Source organism: Heliangelus exortis, chromosome 7 (genome assembly GCF_036169615.1).
Source record: "Heliangelus exortis chromosome 7, bHelExo1.hap1, whole genome shotgun sequence".
Taxonomy (NCBI): Eukaryota; Metazoa; Chordata; class Aves; order Apodiformes; family Trochilidae; genus Heliangelus; species Heliangelus exortis.
The window spans coordinates 17,797,731-17,806,808 of NC_092428.1; the positions used below are offsets into that span (position 1 = coordinate 17,797,731).

The 9,078-nt window shown below is 44.5% G+C and overlaps 1 protein-coding gene across 1 annotated transcript in view; it reads left to right on the forward strand.

Moving 5' to 3' along the window:
* RTKN2 (rhotekin 2) overlaps positions 1-9,078 on the forward strand; it is a 136,443-nt gene that overhangs the window by 59,135 nt on the left and 68,230 nt on the right. The window lies entirely within an intron of this gene.

Genomic DNA, 9,078 nt, shown 5'->3' on the forward strand with positions numbered 1-9,078 from the left:
TGGTGTATCAGGTACAGGCTTGGCAGGCAGCAGACACTGCTGAGATGTACATTGTGAAGTCCCACATGTCTGTATGCAGGACAGATTTAGGGCATCACTCACTTGTGTGCTGGGGTAGGTCCTGTAGAGACTTCTCTGGGGGACTGCAGGTGAAATCAGCCCTGTTCTCCTTACAGCATTGGGACTGGTTCTGTCTGTTGTCGTAAGAAAAATATCCATAGTTCTCCCACATAGCATTTGATACTAAGAATTTTATAATGCAGTTGCTTATGTACTCTTCCTTGCCTTGTTCTCCTTCTATCAATATAAATCTACATTTTCTCTCTGTGTAAGCAAAAGGCTAGTATTTCTTTCCATCCCACACAAACTAAATCTAGAATACCTACAGTTAGCTTAAACACCACTAACAAAACCTCTGTGCTTTACAGAGTTGGAGGCAAGATGATGTAAAGTGACTCATGGCTTGCATTCAAGTGTATGAAAGCCAGAGAGCCAGACTAGCCCTTGGATAGCTATAGATAATTCTTTCTGTCCCATAAAAGACTGGTAGATCATACTGTTTTTCATATTTTAGTTCCTGGGATTTCATATTGATTATAGTATTTATTTAAAATAACAAGCTATGTGAGTCTGTCCAATTTCCAAGAACCCCACTGCCACTGTTCATTCCAAGCTATGATTAGTGGCAGGATTACATTGTTAATGTTTGCAGGTACTCTGAATGTTAGACCTGTCTCTTGTGTGTAGTTCTCCCTTCTGGTTTCCTGGGAACTGTCTGCTTGTGTTCTCTCACCTTGAATCTTTACCAACCAGAAATTATACACTTGCAAAATAAGGCATGTTGTTCTGTTACAGGGAATCAGAGGCTTTGCTCTCAGTCCTTTTTCTGTGTATTTTTAAAAATAAAAGTTTTTCTAAGCACAGCCTTAGTGTGCAACTCCTGATTAAAAGTTTGCATTCAATTTTTTAATTGAATCCTCAGCAAAAGGGTGATGGCTATGTTTGCTGGCAGCTTCTAGCTCCATGTTATTCTTTAAAGCTGGAGATGAGAGACGAAGACAGTGGTAGCTCTCGGTACCCCTCTAGAAAAGAGTTGGGTGATAGACTAGAGTTTGGTGTCCATTTGGTCTCCAGAAGATCATCTTATTTGCTAGTGCAAGCTAGTATTGCCTTGGTGTTCAGGTGTTCAGCTGAATTTTTGGCCAACTTGTAATGTAGGTCAGCTTTTCCTATTAATCTGTAGCACCCCTAGAATAGAATATAATTTTCTCATCAGTCTGTACTTTCATTTTAAAAACTCGTATATTTAAGTGGGGGTTACAGCACATAACTCATGGCTCCACTTTCAAATTCTACAAAGAGGAGGCAATGACAGCCAGGTTTGCTGTGGCTCCTTGAAAATGTAGGACAGCCCATACAAACACACAGTGGTTGCCAATACTTGTTTAACTGTAAGGAGTTGTGGTCCCAGTGACTGGGCGTGTCGATTCAGGTTAGAAATTCTCTGTGGTTTTAGCTATAAGATGTGTATATCTTGGGATGGAGTGGTTATCTTTCTCCTGGGTGCAGTTTTCAGAAGTTGTGCAGTGCCCCAGAGTGTGTCCATAGCACAGTGCAGTGTGGGTGGGTGGGAAGGGGCTCCTGGGGGAGCCCTGTAGTGCTGGTTTTGGAGCAGAGTTGCCAGGAGAGCAGCACTTGCCATGCTTGTGATACAGTACTCAAAGGACAGGTTCAACCTGTGCCTGTCACCAGCATTTACTTCCATGGGAAACTGAGCTGCAGAAAATTTAAGCAGGACTCTAGCAGAAGATTTTAGTCCATATTTTACTGTAAGAAAACAAGACAGTCTGAGTTAAAGTGGAAAGAAGCCCCCCTTCTGAATCCCTCAGTAGCATGTTTTTCATTTCTTTCTTTTCAAGTTGACCAAAGTGAAACCAATCTGCCTCAAATTTCATAGTCAAGATTTTGTGCCAAGATTATATATAAAGTGGGTCAGCTATTCAGAGCTGGTAATTTATGTCAATATGGGATTTGTACTGATTTGGTTTTATCTACAATTACTAATGTTTCATAAAAACAAATCTCTGCTTGTAGATTTCTCTGAGAGTGGTAAATACTCCATTTGTACCAGCATGTCACTATCTGGGGCTGCTTGTGGGTGACTGGTCACTTGAGCCAGGCAGGCCTGCCCCCTCTTAGGCCATTGGTGGTCCAAGTGGAGAAAGGTAGGGTGGCCCTTGAGACACTAGGAAAGAGTGGCAGTCATTTCTGAAGTGAAGGAAGGAGCTAAGACACCTTGATTAAAACCTCTATAAGGAATCTAATGTTTGGAAAAAAACTCCCAAGATTTTTAATATGTATTTAACAGTTGATCATCAGGCTTGTACACAAGGTGTGATGAGTACATTGAAATCATCATTAATAACTCATCTAGGTGAAATTTGCCATAGCTTTGGTCACCTTGCATTGGGCTAGGACCTAAACAGAAGCCCACCAGGCATGGGGCTGGGGGGAAGGTCCCCCCTGCCATGGTTCCCACCCATGTGTGGTCAGTCCTCTCTCCCTCTCTCTCCCTTCCTTTGCCCATCCCTTTCTGCTCTTTGCTCCGAGGCTGTGTGCTGAGCCCAGGCATTTCCCTGTGGAGAGGATGGGCCCCGTGCAGCCCCCCCTCTTTAAGAGGTACCCTTACTGGCTGGGATGGTCTTCAGTAGACCCCGATATGTGGGCTGTGGCAGAGCATCAAGAAGCAGAAGGGTACACACTAAAAGCAAAGGGCCATTTGGCATGTAGTCATTAGCTGTTCCTGAGTGCATTAGTCCTCTTATGTCTTTCAGAATGTCATCATTTTATAACAGAAAATTGCTATTTTGTTCCAAGTAGACTTAATTTCTGTAATAAGAATAAAACCACTTAATTAGGGCTAGGAAGAAGCAGAATATCGTGTGTTTAATTGGAAAGGTAGGAGACACTAAGCTGACAGAAGAGGATGGGGTGGGGAAGGGGAGCTGGGCCCAGCTGTGGTGTGGTGCAGAGCATGGCCCTGCACTGGGGGTGGCTGAATGGGCCCCCTGTGCCAGTGCAGTGGCTGCCGGTGGCTGCTGCAGTGACAGGGCTGGGGACAGGAACTGGTCTCTGCTGGCAGCAACATGTTCATCTTCCTGTGCCTGACGAGCTTGCCCCATGCCCCAGCCTTTGGCCACTGTACTGGAAAGCTCTGCCTTTGTCAGTGAGCTGTGCTGGATATGGTGCAGATTTGGCTCTGCCAGAAAAGGAAATCTTGATCATTTATAGAATCACAGACTCAGAACAGTTACGGTTGGAAGGGACCTTAAAGTTCAGATTGTGTGATTTTGGGATCGGTTCTGCTCCTGATACCATCTTTATTGTTAGAATCCTGTTACAAGTGACCACTGGTAGCACTTCATTTGTTGGTCTCCCTTCATAATTTCTAGTTAATTAATTGACGCTTTCATGTATTTGGTAAAGTCCTCTAATTTAATATATAACTCCAGCTGAGGTCAGGCTGTCTCTGGCCACAGCCAGCATGTTGAAGTGGCACACACAGCCCCTGAGGGGGACCTGAACGATGGGGAGAGTGGGAACTGCTCAGGAGCAGTGGGGCTGGGGCTGAGAACGTGCTGCACCAATTCATTATCAGCCATCACCACCTAGTGGCAAAAAGGCTCCGTTTGAATTAATCTGCTAATTTGTGTCGGTTTCAGGGTATTTTCCCCTAAAAACCAAATTTCCAGACAGGGTTCACGTTTTCAGGGCTGGTTCTGGACTCACACTGCCTGTTGATATTTCCTTCCTGTCGAGAACCACTTCTGCTTCACCTGAACTCACTCATGCATGTTGCCTCTTAGGGACCTCGACTGTGTACACAGATAAAATGGAAGTGTTTTAGCTTTTGCCCAGGAGCTTAAGAGACTTTTTACACCATCCAGACTCACATGTAATGTAACCCAAACCCTGAATCCAAGGAGACAGGGATCTGTGACATAGGTTTTCATCTACCTACAACGAAAGGAATAGAAGACCCTAGACCTACAATAAAGAATAATCTGATTCTTTGTAGTCCTTTAACAGTCTACCCCACAATAAAGGGCTGGAAGTACACTGTGGGATGGAGGTGGGGTGGGCATTTCCATTTCCTTCTCTACAAATGGTTAACAAAACTATGGTTACTGAAGCCATCTAAAAGAATAGATGAGAACAAGATGTGTTATTGTCCTTTTGTAGCACATAACCTGGTAATCTGTTTTGGCTGCCTCAGCTGAATCTTCTTTTTCACTCTCCCCACCTATGCTTCTGGAAACTTAAACTTTTGCCTCTTTCCTGGCAAATGTACCTCCTGGTTCACTTGGACCCAGGTTTTTGCCTTCTGCCTGTTGCCCTCCACTGCCCCTCTCGGAGGGAAGTCTGCAGGTGAAATTGAGATAACCTGGTGACGTTTTCATCACATAGAGAAAGGCTCTGCAGGAAAATCTCTTGGTAGCCCACTGCGCTCACTGTAGTGGTCAAATTCACTGACAAAAGAGCTATGGCTCCTTCATTATAGTTGTGATTATGCTTTTAATTTTGTGATTTGCTAATGGTGAAAACATTTGATGCCCTTAAGAGTAAGTTGGCAGGGTGTTTGCTGGCAGATCGGGCTCCCTCTGTTCTGTCTCTGAACTGGTCAGCTCCTGGCATGGCAGAAATACCTCCTCTACCTCTGGGGTCCAGGGAAGGTCAGGATGAGCTTGCATCTGCTCACAAACTGCCCATTGAGGTGGTTCCTCAGTGCCTTTAAATCCTGCTTTCAAAGTTGCTGTATACAATAGTTTTTCAACACATCCCCCGGCTTCTCATTGCCCCAAATATTTTGTAGGGTTTTGGGGGGGGTCTAAACAGGGTCAGGAAGTGCAAAGCTTAGCTGGCAGCTACAGATGTGCTGAGGGACTGGAGAGTCATAGCTTTTGGTGTAGAAATGGGCTCAGTTCCTATAAACCAATGTTGCTTTGGCTGCCATCTTTGGTTGATGCCTGATTTACCCCTTGGTACTTCAGGCTAATCCCTGTGAAGAGCCTGCCTGGGGGTGGCCCCAGTGCCACTTGGCACAAACACCATGGCATACCCTGCTCCTCTTAAACAGCTGCTTGCACAAAGCTGCAGAGAGTGGTATAATGAAACTCATTTTTAGGAGGTCACCTCTATGCTTTGAACCTCAGGACAATTGGTAGGCCAAGCAGTCTGACACAGAAACAATTAATGGCTCACTGGTGGGAGTGTTTCTTAGTGTAAGAATTTCATGGATTTGAGGTGATGCTGGTCTATGATAAAACATTCCAGTTTTTCTGGCTTTTACTTCCGTAAGAAAACATTAAAAAAATAATTCCCAAGACCACTGTTTTCTGCAAGGGGGAAGGATTTCTGAAAAATTGCTTCAGATTACTAAGTTGAAGGACATTCAAAGTGAGTTTCAGTGGAAGGTGTATATACGGTTCATAAACTAGCACGCTAGTCTTCTTTTGAAAAGCTTGGGTTTATATCTAATAGTGATATAATTTTAATGAAGAGTAAATTCATAACAAAATCAACCTTCTGTTGGTCAGCTGACTGACCCTCTCCTAATGCACACCCCTGAGCTGTAGTTTGCATGTATGCTGGTTGTTCAAATGACCAGCATTCAGCCTCTCCTCTCCTACAAAAAAACTCAAGCAGCGCTGGCTGGTGGGAGATCAGAAATCCCTTTGGGAGCAGAGGTCTGTAACACCTGCCTGAGCTGTACTGCAGCAAAGGGCAATAACCATATGTGCAATATTCTTGTGAAAATACATCTGAAGCGTGGGACGCTCATCCAAGGTTGCCCTCATTCCCCAGCTGAGGGGCGATGGGCTGCAGATGTCTTCTCAGAAACACACACCTTTGACCTTTCCTCGGCCCATCGTCTGCTTACAAGCAGGCATGAGAAGCATGAATGGCAACAGATGGGCTTGCCACCCGGGTGGTGTAAAGCCAGGGGGAATAAGTGGGATGGTGTGCCAGCAGGAAAGGCCCAAGCAGCCGCCTGCTCCAGGGAAATGGCTGCAGCAGAGAGCACCAACTCTGCACACTTGTAAAAAGCAGTGTCCTTTCTATCCCTATATGCCCAGCCCATGTGCAAGGCTTCAAGTTACCACTCAGGTAGTTGGAGCTGACCACGTAACTGCATGCTGTCAGGTCAGGATCTCCTAGGCTGCACATGATGGCTTTTCTCTGTATGGCCCAATCTAAACACAAAACCATTGCCTGGCCCTCTGTTTCCCTGGACTGGCTTAAAAGTATGGGCAGGTGTAGTCATGGCTGGAGCAGACTGGTTGTGCTTTGTTGTGGTGTGGGAAAATACCAATATTGTGTTTGTGCAGTGTAATACACAATGTTCTGTCTCCTCTGCCTGCCTGGTGAAGGGCAAGGGAAGCAGCTGTGTGGCACACAGCTGGATTATCTGTCTGCCATCTTACTGCAGTAGTTTCCCTCAACCTGCCAAAGGAAGAATCTCTGGAGTGATGTAGTATCTTATGGACAGACTGAAGCCCAGGGGAGGTGCTTGCTGCTTTACAGAAGAAGCTGTTGAAGGTATTGAGTTGGCAGAAAGGAGATGGGAGGGAGTGAGCTTGGGAAGCAGACACAAAAATCAGCCAAGCAGTGTAAGGGAAGGCATTGCTCTGGGAACTGGCTGACCCAGCAACCCAGCAGGCACTGCTGCCAGCCCCCAGCCACCCAGAGGAGTTAGAAGAGAGCAAGTACCAACCATGCACAGAAATCCTCCCTTCCTCTCTTCTGAGAAGTCCCTTTTAGCATAGCTACCCACTGTAAGTCAGTAAGCTATGGGCAGAGCTTGGGGAACTTCTTGGAAGCCCTGGTCCTAAAGTCTTTTACTTTGAAATTAGTAATTAGGCTTCAAAACATGTGGCTCAAGTGGGATTTAAGAAGTATTTGTGTCAGACCATATATTTTCTGATGTGCTGTAGGTCAAAGCCTCTAAGAAACAGCAAGCAGTAACATGCCCCACATCCTTTCACCACTGCCTTACACAAGACACAGGTTTCCTCTAGTCTGACACCAGCACATGGTAATTTCCTCTGACACATTTAGCTTTGAAAGTGATTTCTCAAGCAAGCAGAGGATTTCTCTCAGCTCAGACAAGCCTCTTCATTTTTCATAATATTATAATGAATCCAAGATCTGTTGTCTTTTTTTTCCATCATTTTTTGAAAAATTCAAGCCAACATTTACCTGCTTACAGCACGCAATGCTAGGACACAAGACAGCGACAGGAGAAAGGCTTCTCAAGCCAACAGCTGCATTTAACCTATGCTGCTTGTTTCTCCCTCTCCTTGGAGACACATACAAATAAAAATTCAAGAGACCAGAGTAAAAAAAGTGTGCCTAGAGGGTGGCATTAGCAACAAAATAGGAAAGGACATTTTGTTCGTGTCACAACAGGATCTATTTTTAAGGGCTTGTTGTATGTTTCATGTGATAAAATCACTTCTGGGATTATGTTTTCTAAAAAAAATAAAAAATAATACCCATGCCTGCTGCAGAGAACACTAAAATAGTCCACTCCAACCACTTCAGACAGGATGTATGGAAACAATCAGCACTACTCTGAGGTAAGAACAAGTAGAGGCAGCTATCTGGTGACGCAGAAGAGACAGAAGAGCAGGACTTTGCTCAAGTAGACTGAAAGAGCTGATGGTATTGGAGGGATTATTAAAGATGATAGAAGTGGTAATTTGTCTGACCTTGTAGCTGCTCTAATTGGTGGCAATCCCTTTGAATAAGAATATCCTGTTGAATATTTCCAGTAACTCTTCTGGAAACAAAACAGTAATTCAGATCTCCTCCAGGCAGGGGGAGACTGTTTTTACTGCTGATGCAGAGGGGGTCGGACACCATGAATTGCTTTAAAAACATATTTTCTCTTCAACTGGCAGAAGCATCTCAAAATTATTGTGTTTTTTTCTATGTGCAGTTCTAATTAAAGTTTCAATTAGCCTGTTTTCCTGGCCTGTAACATTAGATGTTGGTCTGAACATCTTGTTTTAAGCAGAAAGGTCACCTGTAAGAGCCTTGCCAGTATACATACTGCTCTGAGATGGTTTTAGTTACAGGCAAGGTGTGGCCTTGCCTGTACATCCAGGTCCTACTGACTTTCACTGTCATGAAAGGATACAAACCACCCAGATGTCCTGAATGCATCTCGAAGGGCAAACTGTGGTAACTTTGCTTCAGACTCAGTAACGAGTGGTAAACTTTGTCAGAGCACTTTCAGATTTCATATTTTAAAAATATTTTGAAATTGTCACTTTCCAGTTCCAGTGTTACATCCTCCCAGTCCCTCCCAGCTGTCAGTGGTTATGGTCAGCCTAGTGCATGTACAGGTCCATCTCAAGAGTTTCACTTCTGCTGATGGGACATGAAGTGTAAACATGATAAACCCTTGCAACAGTCAACTTGGGCTGATTACTAGATGTTAACTTTAAAAGTGAGCTAGTAAATTGTGTAAGCATAATTGGAAAGGAGCCTTTTCTCCTGATGAGCATTGTTCAGGACCTCAGGTGCCAAAGGGACCTCATCTCCCTGTCCAGCTTCTTTCTGCACCTCTCCTATGGATTTTCATCTTGACAGGAACCTGGTTCCTCCATGGGGGGGCACATATATAACTAGGGAGATACCTGATGAAATGATGATTCTGCAGCTGGCAATGTGAGGGGGGCTTTACCACCTGTATTTCCAGGAGCCCTCTGCTCTAATTTTCATTGACTCTTTGCTCCACTCCTCCCACCTCTGCTTTGGGCAGGTTATCTGACCATGCAGGTTATCTTGGGAATAATTTCCAAGCATCATTATAGTACTAGAGGGGCAAGTGACATGTTCAAGCTATCTGGGCAAGGTGCTGCAGCTGTCTTTCAGGTTAAATTGTAGCACTTTGAATCACAGCCCAGCTTCACTGACCTGTACTTTTTATCCGAGGAATAAAAAGAAGTCAAAGCAGAGCAATTCCTTCTTGTCTTTTTCTCTGTTGTTGGGTAGGCTTTTATGTAACGT